This window comes from Tamandua tetradactyla, chromosome 4 (assembly GCF_023851605.1).
Source record: "Tamandua tetradactyla isolate mTamTet1 chromosome 4, mTamTet1.pri, whole genome shotgun sequence".
NCBI classification, from domain to species: domain Eukaryota; kingdom Metazoa; phylum Chordata; class Mammalia; order Pilosa; family Myrmecophagidae; genus Tamandua; species Tamandua tetradactyla.
In genome coordinates, this window is record NC_135330.1 from 23,204,548 (window position 1) to 23,225,304 (window position 20,757).

The following is a 20,757-nucleotide window of genomic DNA, read 5'->3' on the forward strand; positions in this document are numbered from 1 at the left end:
TTCTGATTACTAAATACAGCCCCTAATATTTATTAATGAAAAGGCTTCCCAGAACTAACTCACCCGAGTTCTAAAACCATCTTGCTAGATGGAGCTAGATCTAACCAAAATTGGCCTACCTGACATGCTTAAACTTTAACCTACAAATGACCTATATCTCATTAAAATACCAAAAATCATGCCCATATAAAGGCCACCATTTTCTTAGTTCTGTGACTAAGCATGTAATCAATCTGAGCATGCTCAATGGTTAGATCATCTCTAACCTTGCATCTCGAGCCATTGTGCTAATTATCCTAAAACCTGCCCATCTTTTGATGCTATAAAACTATCAGAGTTACTGTAGTTTGGGGAGACAGATTTTTAGGCTGATAGGCCATCTGATCCACTGCTTAGCTCTTAGTGAAAAAAAACCTGGTATCTCAAGAATTGGTTATTTGAGTGCCTCAGGTGGAAAATTCTGCATTTGTTCCATATCATTTTGGTGACTCTGGTGGGATTAGGTCCCTAAGGAGTAAGGTGTATTACGTCCAAAGTTCTGGAGCCCCAGCAGGACAAGTAAGACTTTTGTGGCCACTAAACTCCAGAGTTTAGTAGAGGCTCAGCAACTGGCTTTTCTTCTGTTCTTGCTGGCACTCCAGGCCTGGGTCCTGCTTCCAGAACGATCCCCCTTTGCTCTTACCTCTACACCTTTCTGTTTTCTGAATATCATTCTGTATAGGGTTTCAGGCCCTCACCTGAGTTTCTAGTATACTCCTGGAAAATAAGTAGTCCAACAATTAATTGATATTTATTGAAATTAAGTAAGTATATGGTGTCTGTTTGTTAATTGGTGTCTTACTTATATATAGTAAACATTTAACGCCTGTTTAATTGTAAATTAATATGTTCAGTCTAGTTATTAATTGGTGTGTTACTTAAATATATAGTAAGTGTTCTATTTAAATTGTTAGTTTGTTACTGCATTTGCATTGTTCAAGTATTCTAATAGGTTACTGATTATGGAAATTATTTAAAATGGGAAATTCTAATTCTAATAGCATTCCTGAATATAGTCCTTTGGGATGTATTTTAAAAACCCGTAAAGATTTTAATTAAAAGACTGTAACAAAAAATAACTTTTTTCTATAAAAATCTGACCTCAGTATGATTTAGACACAGGAGAGAAATGGCCTGATAATGGCTTAATAGAAAATAACATTATATTACATCTAGTATTGTTCTGCAAAAGAGAGCAGAAATGGGATGAGATGAAATATGTTCAATCCTTTATTTTTATCTCCCAGCAATCAATGTTGATAAGAAAATGTAAAATTTTATCTGAAAAGATTATCAGAGAAAAGAAAAATCTCCTCCCTGATTAATCTGGAGGATCCAATAGGACCCTTAATTCCCTCATCTGCTCTACCTCTACCTATAACCAAGAGGCCAAAAGATCAAGAAAGGAGGAAGGTTCCCTACCTTCTACTTGTCCTCCTCCATATACCTCTTTATCAGAGATAAAGGAGCCTGAAGTAGAAATGGTCTCCTCCTCCCATACCTGACAGGGCACTCAGTTTGGCCAGAGCTGCTCTCTAAAATCAGCAGAGCCAACAACAAAACTTCTACCCTCTGGCAAGTGCCTATGGGTTAGATGAACAGGGAGGCCCAAGAGAATTTGCATATATGTATACCCCATCCTCCACATCAAATTTATATAACTGGAAAATAATACCCAATCTATAGACAGGACCCAAAGAAAATGGAAAGCTTAAACACCTCAATATTTGCAACCCATAACCTAAACTGGGCTAATATTCAGGCCTTGTTAAAATGTCCTGATTACAGAACAACAGAGCATGGTAACAGAAAAGGGAAAGCAGATAAGAAACAAGGAGAAAATCTTGGCAACCCAGTATATGCTGGAACAAATTTAACAGTATCAGTAAGGGATCCTGAACAGAATTCAAACAATGCAGGTGACCAAGCTAAATTAGAACATTATAAAGAGTGTATTCTGCCATGCAGGAGACCCGGGTTTGATTCCTGGCCTCTGCACTTCTCCCCCACCCACCCCCAAAATTCAGTAAATGGTGCTGCAATAAAGGGATAGTCACATGGAAAAAGAATGAAATGTGACCCCCATCATATAGCATAAAAAAACAAAAAGAGTGAATTGTTGTAGGTCTGTAAAAAAGGGCCCCTAAATCTACAAGTAAAACAGGGACCAAAGGAAAGACCCTTAGCCTTCCTTGAAAGAATTTATGCTACCTGCTGGCAGTACACTGATATAGAAACAAAGTCCAGAGAATGCCAGAAATTTAAATATGACTTTTATTATTCAGAGTTTTCCTGATATAAGGAGAAAGCAATAGAAAGTTGATGGAGGACGTAGGAATGCCTATATCTAGATTGGTTGAGATTGCTTTTCAAGTTTGTAACAGGAACCAAGTTAAAGAAGACCAGAGCAGTGCTTGAGGATCAATACCTTAAGAGATAAATGGTACCTCTTGGGCTCTAATGAACAAAGGACAACCAGGATGAGACAATAGCGGGAAGGTAAGACCCCTGGGCCCCACTCAAGAGATGTGAAGAATTCCTAAGAAATTAGGAATAACCCAATCTGCATACTGCAAAGGAAGAAGAGCTCTGGAAGAGGGACGGCCCTATCCACCCTGGGGGAAAAACCCTGGGGGAAGATGAGCAACCCAAATTCCAGATGCCCCAACAAGACCATGAGACAGTGATCTGGAATGAAGCGACCCAGGGACTCCATTAGAAGAAACACTACTTCTCTCTCTTGACAGGTGGCTCAGGTGAAAGTACAGGTGGGAAAAAAATTAATTGACTTTCTTGTTGATATAGGAGCAATGTACTCAATATTAAATTTAAAATCAAATGTGATTTCCAACTAATCAGTTACTCTAATGGGAGTAACCAATAAAAGAGTAAATAAACCATTTTTTTTTGCGGCCACTAGACTGCCTAATTGAGACCAAAAACCAAAAGCACAGTTTCCTGTATGTACCAGAATATTCAGTTCCCTTGCTGGGAAGAGACCAGTAAACCAAGTTAAATGCCCAGATAATATTTCTCCAGATTGTTTGTCGATAGAAGTGCCTGCAGGACAAACTTGTACATTGCAAGCTGCACTGTTGTTCATTGAAAGAGATAAGCTGATTACCTCCTTCCCAGAAGAATCTTGAAAGATGAAAAAATTGGAGGCATGGGCTGACTGAAAACCTGGCTGTGCAAAAACAGTAAGACTAGTTCAATGAAACTTCAAAAGCCTGGCACTATACATCATGTTAAACAATATCCACTTAAACTAAAATCCAGAGAAGGAGTTGCTCTATTAATATAAACATTTTTCAAATATCAATTAATACGTCCCTGTCAATCTCTAAATAACATTTCAGTAATACTGATACAAAAGTCAAGAACCCTAAATGAATCCTGGTTTGTGCAAGATCTCCGAGGTATTAATCAAATTGTAGAAGACATCCATGTAGTTCCAAATCCATATATTTTACTCACTACCTTTTCTGGAGCGCTCTTTTGGTTCAGTCTTAGATGTGAAAGATGCCTTTTACCCCTTGATCCAGAATCTCAAGGACTTTTTGCTTTTCAATGGAAGACTCCATTACTTACGAACATAAAACAACAGTAGTGTTGGACTGTACCTCCACATGGCTTTAAAAATACTCCCATAATATTTAAACGTGCTTCAGCTAGAGATTTGGAGGAATTACACTTGCAAGAAGGAAATTATTACAATATGTAGATATCTTAGTTCCAAGTTGTACCAGAAAAGCCTAAGATAAGAATACTACTCAAACTCTGAATTTCTTAGCTGACCAAGGTTACAAAGTCTTAAAGAAAAAAACCCTCAAATTTCACAAACGTCAGTAAAACATTTAGGTTTTGAATTGTCCAAAAGTCAGAGAACTATATTGTCAGATCAGAAGGCTTTAGCTCAAGTAGCACAGTCACTTACATAAAAGCAGCTTCAAGGATTCTAAGGAATGGCAGGATTCTGCAGAATTTGGATACCTAATTTTGGACTCATCGCAAAATCCTTAAATAAAATCCTGACAGGATCTGAACAGGTACCTCTAAACTGGATTACAGGATGTAAAAGTGCCTTCCAGAAAATGAAAAGGGAACTTTTAACAGTCCCAGTCCTAGGGCTCCCAGGCCCTAGGAAACATTTTGAAGTTTTCATACACAAAAGGCAAAGAATTGCATTAGGAGTCCTTACTCGAAAATTAGGAAATGTCAGATGTCCTGTAGCCTATTTCTCTAAACAATAGGACAAACACTACCTAAGGATGGCTAGTATGCCTAAGGGCTGTAGTGGCCATCTGTGATGGTTTCTCAACGAAGCTGAAAAATTCACTTTAGAACACAACCCACCACTATCCATATGTTACACTATCTATTGCCATTATTAGAAGAGAAAGGTGAATATTGACTCACCGTTAGGTAAATATCAAGCTATTCTGTTAGATAATCTAAACATCACCCTAAACACTTCTTCTAGTTTAAACCCAGCTACTTTACTTTCAAATAAAAAAGGGGAACCTGTGCATGATTGTATACAGATTATTGATGACGTTTATTCCAACTGTCCAGATTTAGTTGACCAACATTTACAATATCCATACATTGAGATGTATACTGATGGAAGTAGTTTCCTGGGACAAGGACTTCACAAAGCCAGTTATGCAATGGTAACTCTACAAAAAGGGCTAGAGAGGGGGGTCCTCTCACCAGGTACATCTGCCCAACAGGTATAAATCATTGCATTCACCAGAGATTTACATCTAGGAAAAGGACAGTGAATAAACATATATATAGACTCCAAATATGCTTTTAATATAGTTCGTGCTCAGGGGGCCATCTGGAAGGAAAGAGGATTCTTAACATCTGGTAAAAAGGAGATTAAATGCTCAGATATATCTTAGCTTTATTGGAAGTAATACTGTTACCTAAAGTTGCCATAGTATATTGCTACAGCCATCAAAGAGGAGAGACTCTTTTTAAAAGTAATTGAATAGCAGATATAGAAGCAAAAACAGCAGCCAAATTAAAACCTCCATCCTCATTAGTAGTACTTTCTCTGATACCAGCTATAAGTAAAAAACTTTTCTTTGTAGTGTGATGGTTCCACAGCAGGCTAGGGGTGGGGTTGCCATATGATCCTGAAACCCCATTGCGCTGCATATTCCTGGAGGAACTGATTGTGAGTACAGGAATGGACATTTAGTACAATAGTGTTTATGGAGGCAGTGTTCATGATCCACAGTGAATGGAGGTGGCCTAAGGGTACAACGACTGAGGAATGGAAGGGGAAACCATGGTGTATACATACAATAGACTACTGAGCCTCTGCAGAAGGAATGGGAATGAAGTTGTGAGGCATGCAACTAGACGAATGAACCTTAAGAGTTGTACGTTGAATGAGATGTCAGGAACATAAAGACAAATATTATCATGCCTCAATTATCAGGATTAACTATAATAGAAAAATTTTCTCATCTGGAAATAGAAAAATTCAGTGAACTTAAGTCGAGAGTATGGGTTATCAGGTTGGGGGTTACCGTAAAGGGTACTTACTGTAAAGTGCTTACTGTAAGCTATTACAACAGTCACATATATTCAGGAGATGTAACTGTTAATCGTAAATTGTGAGATACTGAACTGTTTGTATATAACAGGGTCTTTCCCAGAAACTTCAGGTATTTATGTGACACTTGAGACTCAGAGTCAGAGTTCTGAAGCTATAAAGTCAACAGTACCCCATACAGGAACTGTTTAAAAAGTTGAAAAAGTGATCAGACATTGAGTACAGATATAAATGAAGCTGATCTGGTTAGGACTAAGGTATATCGGAAGACTGGGTAAAGGATGATATCATCCATATCTTAAAACTTCAATTTCTGTGTGAGACTAAAGGGAAAGATGTTTATTTGGTGCAAAATTTATATTTTGGGTAGTGCATTTCCTAATTTAATTTGTATGGTCAATTTAGCTGAATACCATAAGTACAGGGAATCTTCAATAGGATTTTGTCAGTTTGTTCTGGTTCATGTGATACCCGGGTAAATCCCAGAGTGATTTGGACAGTGAATAAAGAAGTATTTGCAAAATCCCCTTAGGGGAATTGGGAGAAACGGGGAAAGATTCAACTTTCCCATTTGGAGAAGTTCTGATAACGCTAGCAATCAGTGGGGACAGCCAAATCAATAGGTTGAACCCCTGATCTTGAGGTTTGCTCCTATGAAACGTATTCCTGCAAAGGATAGACTAAGCCTACTTAAACTTATACCTAAGAATCACCCCCAGAGAACCTCTTCTGTTGCTCAGATGTGACTTCTCTAAATCAACACGGCAAGTGAAGCCATTGCCCTCCCCCACTACATGCGACATGACTCCCAGGGATATAAATCTCCCTGGCAATATGGGACAGAAATCCTAGGATGAGCTGGGACCTGGCATCAAGGAGTTGAGAAAACCTTATTGACCAAAAGGGAGAAGAGAGAAATGAAACAAAATAAAGTGTCAGTGGCTGAGAGATTTCAGAGTCAAGAGGTTATCCTGGAGGTTATTCTTACACATTATATAGATATCTCTTGTCAGTTTATGGTGTATTTGAGTGGATAAAGGGAAGTACCTGAAACTGTAGAGCTGTGTTCCAGTAGCCTTGTTTCTTGAAGATGAGTGTATAATGATATAGCTTTTGCAATGTGACTGTGTGACTGTGAAAACCTTATGTCTAATACTCCTTTTATCCAGGGTATGGACAGATGAGTAAAAAACTATGGATTAAAAAATAAAATAATACAGTGGATAAAGGGTAAAGTAAACTGAGTAAATGGAAATACTAGTGGTCAATGAGGCGGGGGGGTAAGATGTATGGCATGTATGAGTTTTTTCTTTTTATTTCTCTTTTCTGGAGTGATGCAAATGTTCTACAAAAATGATCATGGTGATTATGTGATGATATTGTGAGCCACTGATTGTTCTCCATGTATGGAATGCTTGTATGTTAAGAATGCTTGTGTTTGTAAATTGTTTTCTAGAGTGATGCAAATGTTCTACAAAATGATCATGGTAATTATGTGATGATATTGTGAGCCATTGATTGTACTCCATGTATGGAATGTTTGTATGTTAAGAATGCTTGTGTTTGTAAATTGTTTTATCAATAAAAATATATATATATAAAACTTCTCTTCAGTATACCATTCAATTTATTGAAAGCAAGAGAGTGGGGCTGTGACACAAAAGAAACAGACGCTAGTTCTGAAAAGAACATTCCATGCAAAGGAACTGAGGAAGGATGACTTTACAGTAATAAAGATGGAGTAATTCTTATTTTTGAACATTTAATGGAAAGGGTTCCTACTCATTTACATCAGAGCACTCATTATGGAAGAGATGCCATGTATCAGTGTCTGAAAAATTATATTATAGGACCAAAATGCAAAGAACTATTCATAAAATAACCAAAAACTGTGTAACTTGCACTAAAAACAACCTTAAACCCACGTTTCCACCCACTATAAAAGGAATGCAAGCCAGAGGCACAACACCAGTTGAAAACTGGCAAATTGACTTTACTGTTATGCCAAAAGCATGTGGAAATTATAAATATCTTCTTGTTTTTGTAGATACATTCACAGGATGGGGAGAAGCCTTTCTAGGCAGGACAGAGCAAGCCTCAGAAGTAACTAAGGTGCTCCTGAAGGAAATAATCCCACAGTTTGAACTCCTAATTTCAATACAAAGTGATAATGGGGGGCTTTTACTAAAAAATTTCACAGGAACTGTCAGAAGCACTGTACATACATTGGAATGTATATACATCTTGGAGACTACACTCTACTGGGAAAACAGAAATGTATCATACTCTGAAGAAAACAGTAGCTAACCTCTGCTAAAAGACTAATTTCTCATGTGATAAGGTATGCCTGTTGGCTTTGACACTGGTAAGAATAGCACCCAGGAGCACCCAGAGACTCCTTCTGAGTCCATCTGTAATGGTGTATGGGAAACCATTCCTGAACTAAGGGACTGAACAAGTCCAAGAATAGAAACTAAAAAATGTATTCAGTCACTGTGGGCCACATTACAGGCAATTCACCACTAAACTTCAAGTCAGCACTCCTTTTCTACAGATCACTTTAAGCTATGGGACCAAGTTCTTTTAAAGAAATGGAAATGTCTGTATCTAACAGACTAGTTAGAACCAAAGTGTAAAGGTCCCTATGAGGTTCTCTTATCATCACTCACCCTTCTGTCAAGTTAATGGGAGTAAAATCATGGGTATATAACAGAACAAAAATAGCACCCCCTGAACAGTTCTCCCTAGACCCCTCCGAAGTACTAATCCCCCCCCCCAAAAAAAAACTGCCAGAGAACTCAAATAAGGAGAGGAAGCTGACAAACTTCCAGCAGACAGAACAATGTGAAACTCTGTTTTCTAGTTTGCTAGCTGCCAGAATGCAATATACCGGAAATGGAATGGCTTTTAAAAAGGGGAATTTAATGAGTTGCTAGTTTATAGTTCTAAGGCCGAGAATATGTCCCAATTACAACAAGTCTATAGAAATGTCCACTCAAAGGCATCCAGGGAAAGATACCTTGGTTCAAGAAGGTCGATGAAGTTCAGGGTTTCTCTCTTAAGTGGAAGGGCACATGGGGAGCACAGTCAGAGTTTCTCTCTCATCTGGAAAGGCACATGGTGAACATAGTCAGGGTTTCTCTCTCATCTGGAAGGACACATGGTGAACAAGGCATCATCTGCTAGTTTCTTCTTCCCTGGCTTCTGGTTTCATGAAGCTCCTTAGGAGGCGTTTTCCTTCTTCATCTCCAAAGGTCACTGGCTCGTGGACACTCTGCTTCGTGGTGCTGCAGCATTCTCTGCTCTCTCCGAATCTCCCATTCTCCAAAATATTTCCTCTTTTATAGGACTCCAGTAAACCAATCAAGACCCACCCAAATGGGTGGAGATATGTCATCACCTAATCCAGTTTAACAACCACTCTTGACTAAATCACATCATCCAGGGAGATGATCTGATTACAGTTTCAAACATACAGTATTGAATAGGGATTATTCTACCTTTATGAAATGGGATTTTGATTAAAACATGCCTTTTCTAGGGGGCATACATCCTTTCAAAACAGCATACTCTGGAAGATTTAAAATAAATCTTCAGGAGTACAGGTAAGAAATGATAAATAGTAGAGCATTTATTTTTGCTTGAATACTGTTTAATACATCAAAACTTTAATAGACATGTGTTATCTATAGGTAGAATACTTTCACTTGTAGCCAATAGATTACTGTATAAAATTATGAAGACTCTTCCCTAACATGTATTTCTGGACTTATATCCATGTTTTTTATCCCTGCTATTGCATAACCCAAGGAACTGAAATATTGTCAAATATTAATGTCTTCTTACAAAGGGCACATTCTTATGCAACTTCTATGAATCAATCAGAATGTTGAGTACTTGGTCAATTACCTACATCTAGTGTTTCCAAGTTACCCTGGTGGATATCACCCCTCCAGGAACTGACTAGAAAGAACATATAAAATTAATCAAAGACATGCAAAAATGGAAAGGGACCCGGGATAAATAACTAATGCAGATCCAAAGAAATACTAAAAATCATCTTTTAACTTGGAAACTGAAGGAATCAAATTTCTTTATCCTATAGTAAAACAGCAAGAACCATTCAACATGCAAACCATTTAAACAAAAAACACTTAAATATTAGAATAAAAGAGGGGCATTTACAACTTGGGGATGGTCTGATGTGGCTAATACCTGAGTATAGTACATTAAGCTAGACAGCCCCTCTCTCTTGGGAACAATGAAATCACTCCCAGCAATATAATCCCTTCAATACAAGATAAAATGGGATGGTTGCCTTCAGAGCAATGTCTCCAAACCATAACATTATAGCAAAGTGACCAATTTGTGGCAGATTGGTTTAATAGACTTGATGTTTGCTGGGTAGCTCCAAATGGAATTCAGCAGCTATGTGGCACCAACTTATGGCCCTGGTTGGATAGGCAAATGTACTTTACGATTACCCTGGGCTCAAGGAAGTATTCATAAAACTTTAACCTCAGGGGCAAATCTACCTTTACTAAATCTTGATGGGCCCATTGTTATGATCACCTAGCCACTATATTTCTGCCTTCATTAGGTATAAAGGATGGCATACTTAGGATAGAAGCACTGAGCAATTTTATACAACAAGTTTTAAATGACAGCCTCAACAGTATATATCTCTTAAAAATGATTCTAATGCATAGAGCAGTAGCACAGAACTGAATGGCTCTCTTCTGCATTTCCAAACGTCTGTTTATCTGTCAGTTCTACAAGCATCTCCAAATATCTGTGTCTATGTCACTTCTGACCTTATTCCAAAATATTTCCCTTAAACAAATCAAGACATGCCTTAAACTAATCAAGACATACCTTAAATTGGTGGAGTTGCATCTCTCTAGTCAAAAGGTAGACTTACAATTGAGTGGATTACATCTTCATGTAAATAATCTAATCAAAGGTCATACCCATAATTTTGTGTATCAAAGGTTTCACCCATAATTTGGTGTGTCATATCTCCGTGGAAATATTCCAATCAAAGTTTCCACCCTAAACAGTGAGTCCGCCCCTGACAAGACTGGATTAGGAGAAAGAACATGGCTTTTCTGGCGTATATAACAGTTTCAAACTAACATAGACATTCTAGCTTGATCCCAGCCCATAATACTTACTATTATATGGTTATTCTAACCTAGTCTCAGCCCTGTTTATACTTGATATTATAATGGTAATAAACCCGTCTCCCCTTGTTTCTGTACCTAAAACTCTGAAAATTTTAGACTTTGGGAGAAAGATTTTGGACCAGTAGGCCATCTGAGCTTCTGTTTCACACATAGCAATAAACTCTTCCTCTCTTTGGAACCCCAGTGTCATAGATTGGCTGTTGTATGCAGAGAATCCCACATTTGTTTGGCATCATTTTTATCATGAACTTTGAGACAAATACAATTTGTTTCTACTTAGATATGTTCTCCCTAAATAAATACAAGCTTACCAACAAAATAAACTAGAATTATAGCTATTAGATTTTTAAGATGGCAAAAATGTATTTGTGTTTAATGAAATTAAGTTATTATTATTATTTTTTTACATGGGCAGGCACCGGGAATTAAACCTGGGTCTCCAGCATGGCAGGTGAGAACTCTACCACTGAGCCACCATGGCCCACCCTAAGTTATTATTTTGACAAACTTTATTTTAATAATAATTATGTTTTCCAGTATGTTTACAGATAACAGCAAAGATCTTTTTGGTAAGTTAAAGTATGCAGGTATGTAAAATACACAAACCTGCTTTGTTAAAGTAAGGTGTGTAGTTTTATCCTTGAGAATGGGTAGGATAAGGTCTCAGTGAATATGGAAAGTTGTAGAAAGTTTGTGAAAGTGAATTTTGTTTATTGTAGTCAATGCTGACTAAAATTTGATAAGCTTATATAAGGGAATATGGTTTGTCCTAAAGTAAAATGGCAAGTTTTAAGTAAGACAAGACCTGAAAGGATATAGAAAGTTTGTGAAAGTGAATTCTGCCTGTCATAATCAATGTTAATCAAAAATTAGATAAGCTTGTTCACAACATTTTTAAGAGCTTTTGTATCAAATAGTATATTCATACAAAACTAGAGTTTAGTTTTCTATCTATTAAAATAATGTGGAGTATTGGTTTGTTCTTAATGAAAACTTTTAAAAAGTTTTTCTTAACCATCTGAGTACTTTTTCCAGAAAGCAAACATTCAATATCATATTAGAATAATATCCTTGTTGTTATTTATGCTAATCTTATCCTTTATTTCAGAAGACAAGTGTGGTAGTTAGGTTCAGGTGTCAACATGGCCAGATGATGGGGCCCAGTTGTGTTGCTGTGAATTAAATAATTTTTGTGATGATTCATCTATGCAAAATTCATCTATGGCTGATTACATCTACGATCAGCTAGGAGAGTGCCTTCCATAATGAATGAGGTTTAAAAGAAGAGGACAGGCCATGCACCTACCCCACCTCAAGAAAAGAAGAGGTCAGGAGAGAAGGAACTCAGTATACTCCAACACAACACAATTCAGAGTTCAGAGCTGGTTCAGACACAGACATTTGCAGAAAGGAACTACCCCAGACATTTACAGAAAAATACTGCCCCAGGTAGAGCCATTTGAACCCAGATGCCAGGACAGAAGCCCAGCAGATTTGTGCCTTCCCAAATTAGTAAATTTAGTAACTAAATAAATCCCTTTAATAAAAGCCAATCCATCTCAAGTGTATTGCATTCCAGCCACCTTAGCAAACTAAAACAACACTTTAAGGAAAACTGTTCTTCTCATTTTAAGGAAAACTGTTGCAAAGGATATTTTCTTTCACCTTGTAAAAGAGAAGTGCTAAAATAGTTTAATATTTTGCATAGGAAGATTTTGGAAGGTAGCACAATAATTAAAAGGAATTTTCTCTCCTAGCTGTTTGCTAAATTTTATGAGTGAAATGTTACTCATTTATTTAAAGACTGTATAAAATTCCTACAGCTGTGACAGCATTCTGTTTATGCTATATCCTGATACAAATTTGCATGATGATAGGAAACAGAATGATGTTGTTAGTCATGGTTTTATTTATTCTTAGAAGAATGCTACAGATCATGGAAACAACAAAATTTACTTGTGAGTTGCACTGCATTGTTCTAATACTTCTCTAAAAGTGTATGTGGTCACCTATAAGTCAGAATTTCATCTTCAACAACAAGGAACTTTAAAAGAGAAGCAAGGCAAACATAAATTATGTTCAACCTATTAATTAACATAACCCTGGTAAATGTGGGAAAAGTGAGACAGGACAAAACTTCTTCTATGGTCTATGGTTGATGACCCTAGTATAAACCAACTTTCAAATGTTTTTATTTCTGAAAGTAGCTTAATTTAGAAAATGCCTATAAAAATTACAGCTCTTAATAGAAGTCACATTTATCCCTGAGCTTTAACTGTTATTTCTAAATTCTGAGAAGCTTTTGTTCTTTGTGTATAACTTGGTAGCTCCCTGGAACTTTGGATATCTGTGTGACACCTGAGACTCAGAGTTAGAGTTCTCCACTCTGAAAGTACTACAGAAGCAACAGTACTCTATATAGAAACTGTTAAAGAAGCTAAAAAAAGAAATCAGACTTCAATTAGAGATGCGAATGAAGCCAACCTGGCTAGGACTAAGTCAAATCAGAATACAAGATAAAATATGATAATGTTCACATTTTAAGACTTTAAATTCTGTGTGAGACCAAAGGAAGAGATATTTATTTTGTTCAAAGTTTAAATTTTCTGTAGCACACATCTAATTTAACCTGTTTGGTCAATTTATTTAAACAGCCTAGTTCAGCTTTATCTGACACAGAACCTAAAACAGGGAATGAGATTCTGATATTCTGAACAGGTTATGATGTGTTTCAGAGTATTTTCACAGAAAATACAGTATTTGCAAAGTTCATTGAGGGGCTGGAGAAAAAACATGGTATTATTAAACTTCCCCACCTAGGGAATTTCTGATATTTTCTTAAACAATAGGGGCTCCCAACTTAATAAGCCAAGCCTTCAATATTGAGGCTTACTCTTATGAAACTTATTTCTGTAATGGCAAAGTTAGGCCTACTTATAATTAATGCCTAAGAGTCACCCCCAGAGAACCTCTTCTGTTGCTCAGATGTTGCCTCTCTCTTGAAGCCAAAAAAAACTCATTACCTTCCCCAGTACATGGAACATGAGTTCCAGGGTTATAATTCTCCCTGGCAATGTGGGGCATTGCCTCAGGGATGAGCTTTGCCCTGGCACTGTGGGTGTGGCGATGCTTTCTTGACCAAAACGGGAAAAGGAAGGGGTGCAAGGGTAGTTCAATGGTAGAAATCTCACCTGCCATGAGGGAGACCTGGGTTCAATTTCCAACCCATGCACTTCCCAAACAACAAACAAAGAAAAACAACAAAAACAAACAAACAATTCAACAAATGGTGCTGCAACAATGGGACACTCACTTTGGAAAAAGAATGAAATGTGACCCTGCCATACAGCATATAAAAAAAAAATGGGAAAAAGAAAACAAAATAAAGTTTCAGTGGCTAAGAGATTTCAAATAGATTCAAGATGTTATTCTTACGAAAGTTTGTTAGATATTGCAAACTGCCATAATATACCAAGCCCCAAACAACAGTGTTCCTGAAAACCCTAAAGAATACCCCAGTCTCTATCTAAGATTCTATATAAGTTTTACTTATTAGGTTTATTCCTCAGAAACTTAAAGCCTCCAGATTATTCTCATGCCACATAAGTCCTGAAAGCTAGAGGTACCAGTCTCTCCAAGAACAACCACTTTTATTCCTCTCCCCGATAATGTTGTTGCACCTTTTCAGCATGAAGAAGCTAGAATGGTTGTCACCCAGAGATCTCTCAAGATTAAGAGAATGATCAAACAAGAGGAAGGAGTTGTAACCAAGAAGCATTTTTTTACTTTCTAGTATATTAGAATAGCCAGAGGGAAATACCCGAAATTTCTGATCAGTAATTCAGCTGCCTTGATCTCTGATAATGATTGAATAACTATGTAGTCTTTATATTATCACTACCAAAACCTTGCAACTGTACCCTCTTATTCTTTTTTTCAACTTTAGAGTCTTATGATTACTAAATACAGCCCCTAGGGTTCATTAATGAAAAGACTTCCCAGAACTAAATCACCCCAATTTCAAAACCATCTAGCTAGATGGAGCTGGATCAAACCAAAATTGGCCTGCCTGACATGCACAGTAGTTTGGACTTTGACTGATAAGTGACTGTTACCTCATTATAATACTAAAAAATTACACCCATCATCATATTAAGGCTGCCATTTTCTTATATATATTCTGTGACTAAGCATGTAATCAATCTGTGTATGCTCAATTAGATCATCTCTAACCTTGTCATATTGAGCCATTGTGCTCTATCCTAAAATTTGCCCCTTCCTTTTTTTTTTTGCACAGGCAGGCACTGGGAATTGAACCCGGGTCTCCGGCATGGCAAGCGAGAACTCTGCCTGCTGAACTACTGTCCCGCCCCCATCTTTTGATATTATAAAACTATCAGAGTTATGGCAGTCCAGAGAGACAAATTTTTAGGTCAATAGGCCATGTAACCTCCTGCTTCACGCTTAGCAATAAACTTTCTCTCTTTGAAAGCCCTCTCATTTGAGCACACCAGGAAAAGAACTGCCACTTTTGATCAGTATCATACAACAAAAATAAGGCTCCTAGAACTCCTTTTTGGAAGTAGAAAGTGTCAAGATGTCAAGAGCACATGACATCTTGGCACATTTTTAAAATATAAAATTAGATTTATCATGGCTGAATTAATAAATTATCCACAAGCTTTGTTTTAGCCACTAGCTTCACTTTATTGTCACCAAGCATTTGGCCAGACTACCTAACCTGGTGCAAATTTAACTAAAGTAAAATATAAATGTTTTCACTCCTACTGTTCACCCTTACATATAGTAAAAGTATGCAAGAAAACATTCTTCCACTAGCTGCAAAGGCTAGATAAGGGAAGAGACAGGGCTTTTCAATACTATATGTGAAAAAGATTTTAAGAGGTTTCAGTGAGTAGTAGGTTCAAAATGAGTTAAAATTAAAAATGTAAATGAGCTCTAAAGCTGAGATTGTACACAAGATAGAGATATATACGACATATTGTGTCTAGTTTTCTGCACAACATTTTAAACACCAAAAGGCAAACTGGAATATTCAGAGCCTAGCAAACCCGGAAAAAAGAGAATAAAAGAGAAGGACAAAGGGGCAGCGCAACAGTGCCTCAGTAGCAGAATTCTCGCCTGCCATGCTGGAGACCTAGACTCAATTCCAGAAGCCTGCTCATGCAAAAAAAAAAAGTCTTAAAAAATAAAAAAAGAAAAGGACAAAGGAAGGAGATGGGCTGAACATGCTTTAAAACCAGATTATGAGGAATACTTGAAAACACTAGGAATGTTTGCCTAAAGAAGAGAAAATTCATGAGAGACAAGGCAACAGATTTCCAATATTTAAATGGCTGCAATATGAAGGAGAATTGGATTTGTATAATTTCAGGGATTAAAACTAGTACCAATAGTTGGAAACTCAGGAACAAATTTTGGCACAAAGCAAGCCAAACATTTCCACACATTTTCAAACTTGTACTGAAGTGGACTGTGCTGCCTACAGAAGTTGAGTTCCCTGTCAAAGAAAATGTTTATACATAGCCTGGAAGATGACTGTGACCAGAATATTTTAAAGGGGACTGAGATTTTAGGCAAATAATTGAACTAGATGACTCTTAAAGTTTCTTTTAATTTTAAGATTCTCTCATTCTTTAAGATGCAAATTAACAAGTAACTACCAAGTCATGAAGAATAAAAAAGTTGAAAAGCAGATGCATAGCACCATCATAAAGCTTAATCTAAAATAAATGATCAGTGTCGGAATAACGAAATTCAAAATTTAAAAAAATAAAAGATGTTCTGAAATTGGTTTCATTTAAATGTCATCTCTCCTCTGGATACTTCTTATCATTGGTTCCCTTTCCTACTCAAGACAAAATTAATGTTAGAACACTAAATGTTAATTATACAATTAATCCACTAGATAACTTATTATTATTTCTAAAGTATTAGTTGAACTGTAATTCCTTTCAGATGTTTATTTTAAACTAAGAATACAAAATAAACTTTCTTAAAGGACTCAAAGTAAGGCATCAGTCATTTGTAAATTGAAGATTGAGGGTAATAATATTTTCAGATGACCTGGAAAAACCAAATCAGTGTTTCAGACTTTATTTACCACTGCCATAGCTGTGAGACAGGCTAAATCACATAAGCTATTAATGGCTACTCAGCTACCAACTAAAATTGAGGGGCACCGTGAATGATTAAGAATAAACTGAAAATACATGCACAAATAATATTTTCCATAGTAACAAATTCCTTGGGATCATCAGTTTTCTTTTCAGACCACAACTCTTTAAATCTATTATTTTGAGATATTTCTGCTACAAAACTAAATGCTAGAATGAAATTTCTGTGGAACTTTTCACTGTTTTCCGTTAATATCATAATAAACATAGATATGAACTTGTAAATATATGGTGGTCTGAAGACTTTGATAGGTATTTTTTTATTATTTACAAAGAATCCCACCCATTCAAAAATTCATCTAAGTAATACAATTAAAAACAAATAATAAAAATAAAATTACTACAAATTAAACACATTGCTTTTAAAGCATACTACTATACCATGATTTAAAAGGAAAAAAAAAAAAGCCACAAAATAAAATAAAAAGCCTTAGTCGAAGTGACTCTAAATAGTAAATGAAGTCGCAACAAATCTAAAGGGCAATTATTTTCCTGTAACTTCCAAAAACTCAAGACTGGTTCTCAAGTAAACAAATATATAATTCCTTGTTACCGCAAATCCCTTAAGCCTTTTTCAAATGAGTAACAGGATATTTAACCCTCTTCAGTTTTTTTAAAATCTTCATCTCCAGGAGGTCTGTCCATATGGTTAGACAGCATACAGTTAACATGCTGGCACAAAAATGCACCTTACATGAACCAAATCATCTCATTTTCCCTATTTTATTGGAGTTTCATACGTTAAACTTGAAAGTTTATCATCTATAAACATCAACTTAAGTGGCTGAGACGAGAATCAATCTCTTAATAAAGAACTATAGGGAGAGACAAATTAATTCCTTCCTCCTGTGTGTCTACTAAATCCCCAGTGGGAAAGTGAGTGCGATCTTGTGTAAGTCTTAGCTAAATCAACATTTTTATGTAATTTTAGTAAGTTTCTTTCGGGTACAGAATTAAAAAGTAGTTTAATCTGATTCATTGGTTCCAGTCTTATCTCATAGTCTTTTAAACATACGCTTGTTTAGAAATCTAAGAGAACTGTAAGATTGTCAAACATAAAATCTTTTAATATAAAATAAATACTTAAGCAAAAGCTAATTCATAAAATTGTGAGACCCTCTGAGCCCTTCTTCCTGCTGCATCTTGCCAAAACTGTCCCAGGAGTAAAATCGCTAGTCATAATCTATCACAAAGTGTGACGACAAATAATATTTTACAAATATTACATGATTATTTTAATTTGTATCAAGGGTCCCAATATGCCACCAATTAAATGAATGTCATCACCTCTTCAAGGAAGGTAACATTTCAGGAATAATATTTTTTCCCCAGGGACAAAATTACTTTCCACGTTCGAGAACTCTGAGAGGGGAAAGAATATGAGGAAGATTTAGAGTAAGTTCCTCACACATAGTGAGCCAAGGCATTGCCAGGCTCCCAACCCCGGCCCGGGAAGATAAGACACCAACAGGAGGTTCTTCCCTCGCTCCTCTACCCTTCTCTCCTCCCTGCTCTACCAGACATTTATCCCTTTAGTGGCTTTCCCACCAATATCTCCACATCATCCTTCCCTTCTCTCCCGCTATGTCCCCTCCTGCCTGTGGAGGATGTAGCGGCTGGGGTCGCAGAGACGGCCGGCAGAGTTTTCTTCTCCTCTCTCGAAGCTCTGACGATGACGCTAAGGTGATCCCGGTACCTGCTCCCTCCGCGGCCCAGACGGGGCTGCCATGGCAACAGTACGACTCAGCGTCCTTCATCCGGGCCTCTCGTACTATCAATCGGGGTGGACACGCGCAGGCGCAGATGATAGGCTGCGGACTCGCCGCACTGGCGGCTCGTCTTGGTTATCTGCAAAGGTCTTGGAGGATGCGGTTTCCAGGGAGATGGCCAGGGAACCCACGCGTCATCCACGAATCTCGCTGTCCATAGAGAGACTGGCGAAGGGTCGGTCTCTTGGCTGAGAATTTTTCCACGTGTAGCTGTGTCTTGCCAGGTTTGAAAATTGTTAGGAAAACCCCTAGAAATCATATTTCTAATGTATGATCTTTGCATAAACGTTAAATCAGTCGTTTCAGTTTTTGCTAGTAGATGATCAGATCGCTTATTAGTTACCAGTTTTTGAACCGAAGCTTTTTTTTCTCCAACTCAAAACCAAAATCTTTTTTACCCAAGAGAGTTTTCAAAGGATATTACATCTTTGTTCAGCTTTCAAGCACGTCAAAATGGTCAATTAGAATTTTCCCAAATCTCCTTAAACGTCATCTTTATGTAAAAAGGAAAAGCAAGATGAATTCTAGGTTGAAGTGACGAATGACGGTACTTTAGGTAGTATCCATTCCTCTCCCGAAATAAATAATAACTGGGAGAGCGGAAATAGTTCTGGGCAAAATTCATATGTTCATCATTTTTAAAAAGCGTTTATTATTAGAATTTCTATCACTTGGTATGATGGAGAGCACCTTTCCTCCAAAGAGCTATAGTGTTAAATTTAATTTGGGAATTCTCCAAACTGTAGATTAAGTTTAAAAAGAAAAAAGAAAAAAAAATTATATATATATATAGGGTTAAGGCCAATTACAGTATTGAGTACTTCCTAGCTGCAATTTAGAATTTAGAGCTATATTTACTTAATGTTTCTACTGCTGCAGGACTCAGTCTTTGCCCAAACACTTGGAACAGACACAAAATGTATGATTATTGAATGTTAAAGTTCAAAATAACTGTAGTCACATCTCTTTAATGAACCTGATGCCACTTTCAAAGCCAGAGTAGACCCTTTATTTCAGGACTCCTAGCTTATTATTTTACTCATCCACCCCAAATATTTGTAAATATTTTTGAAAATAATAATGCGATATAGCAGCATTATTCATGATAGCCAAAAGGTGTAAACAACCCAAATGTCCATCATATTAGGAGTGGATAATTAAAATGTAATAGATATAAGAAGGAACGAAGTACTGCTGCATATTGCAACATGAGTGAACCTTGAAAACACTAGTCTAAGTTAAAAGTTCAGACACAAATGTCACATATTGTGTGATTCCACTTATATGAAACGTCCAGGTAAATTATAGAGACAGAAAGTAGATTACTGGTTTCCTAGGGCTTTGGAAGATGTTCGGGGCAATAGGTGGATGACTGATGAAGGATAGAGTATTTCTTTTGGGAGTGATGAAAGTGTTCTAAAATTAAACATAGTGATGGCAGCACAATTCTATGAATATACAAAAAAACCTCTAAAGTGTACATTTTATACAGGTAAATTGTATGGTATCTGAACTATTTCTCAATACACTTATTAAAATTATTAATGGAATAGTGAGCAAAGAAGCAGCATGTCTGCAGAGTTTTTAAAAAAACAGGTTTTCAGAGACTGCTTTCTAAAGGAATCCCTTATTATGTGGATCCTGTCTCCTAGACTTAGCTAACTTGAAGTAGATTTTAACTTTGCAGTCTAATTTCCCCATCTATAAAACAGAGATAATATTTGCCTTTAGGGTTGTGAGCAGTAAGTGATGTAAGCTGTGTGCTTATACAGTGCCTGCTGCATACAAAGCACTCAGTAAATAGCAATTATTATCACTACAGAGTTTTCCAAAAGGAGGAAAGTGGTGCTAAAATACTTTCAAATGTCCAAAAATGAAAATAAGAAAAAATTTAAATTATATGTGGAATTCTATAAGAAAATAGTCCCTACATTACCAAACAGTTTTTTGATCTACAAAAGATCTTGATGTTAATAGATCAATTAAAAAAAACTCAT

General features: G+C 36.7%; 1 protein-coding gene across 4 annotated transcripts in view; it reads right to left on the reverse strand.

Moving 5' to 3' along the window:
• CCDC181 (coiled-coil domain containing 181) overlaps positions 1-18,818 on the reverse strand; it is an 83,725-nt gene extending 64,907 nt beyond the window's left edge. Inside the window, exon 1 of one of the 4 annotated variants that reach the window (XM_077156904.1) lies at positions 18,590-18,818. The gene's annotated coding sequence lies outside the window, so the exon portion shown is untranslated. Of the gene's footprint in view, positions 1-8,627; positions 8,973-18,278; positions 18,516-18,589 lie in introns of those variants that run through there. The other 3 variants (XM_077156901.1, XM_077156903.1, XM_077156902.1) reach the window with 3 other exon arrangements.
• Positions 18,819-20,757: the final 1,939 nt, after the last annotated feature.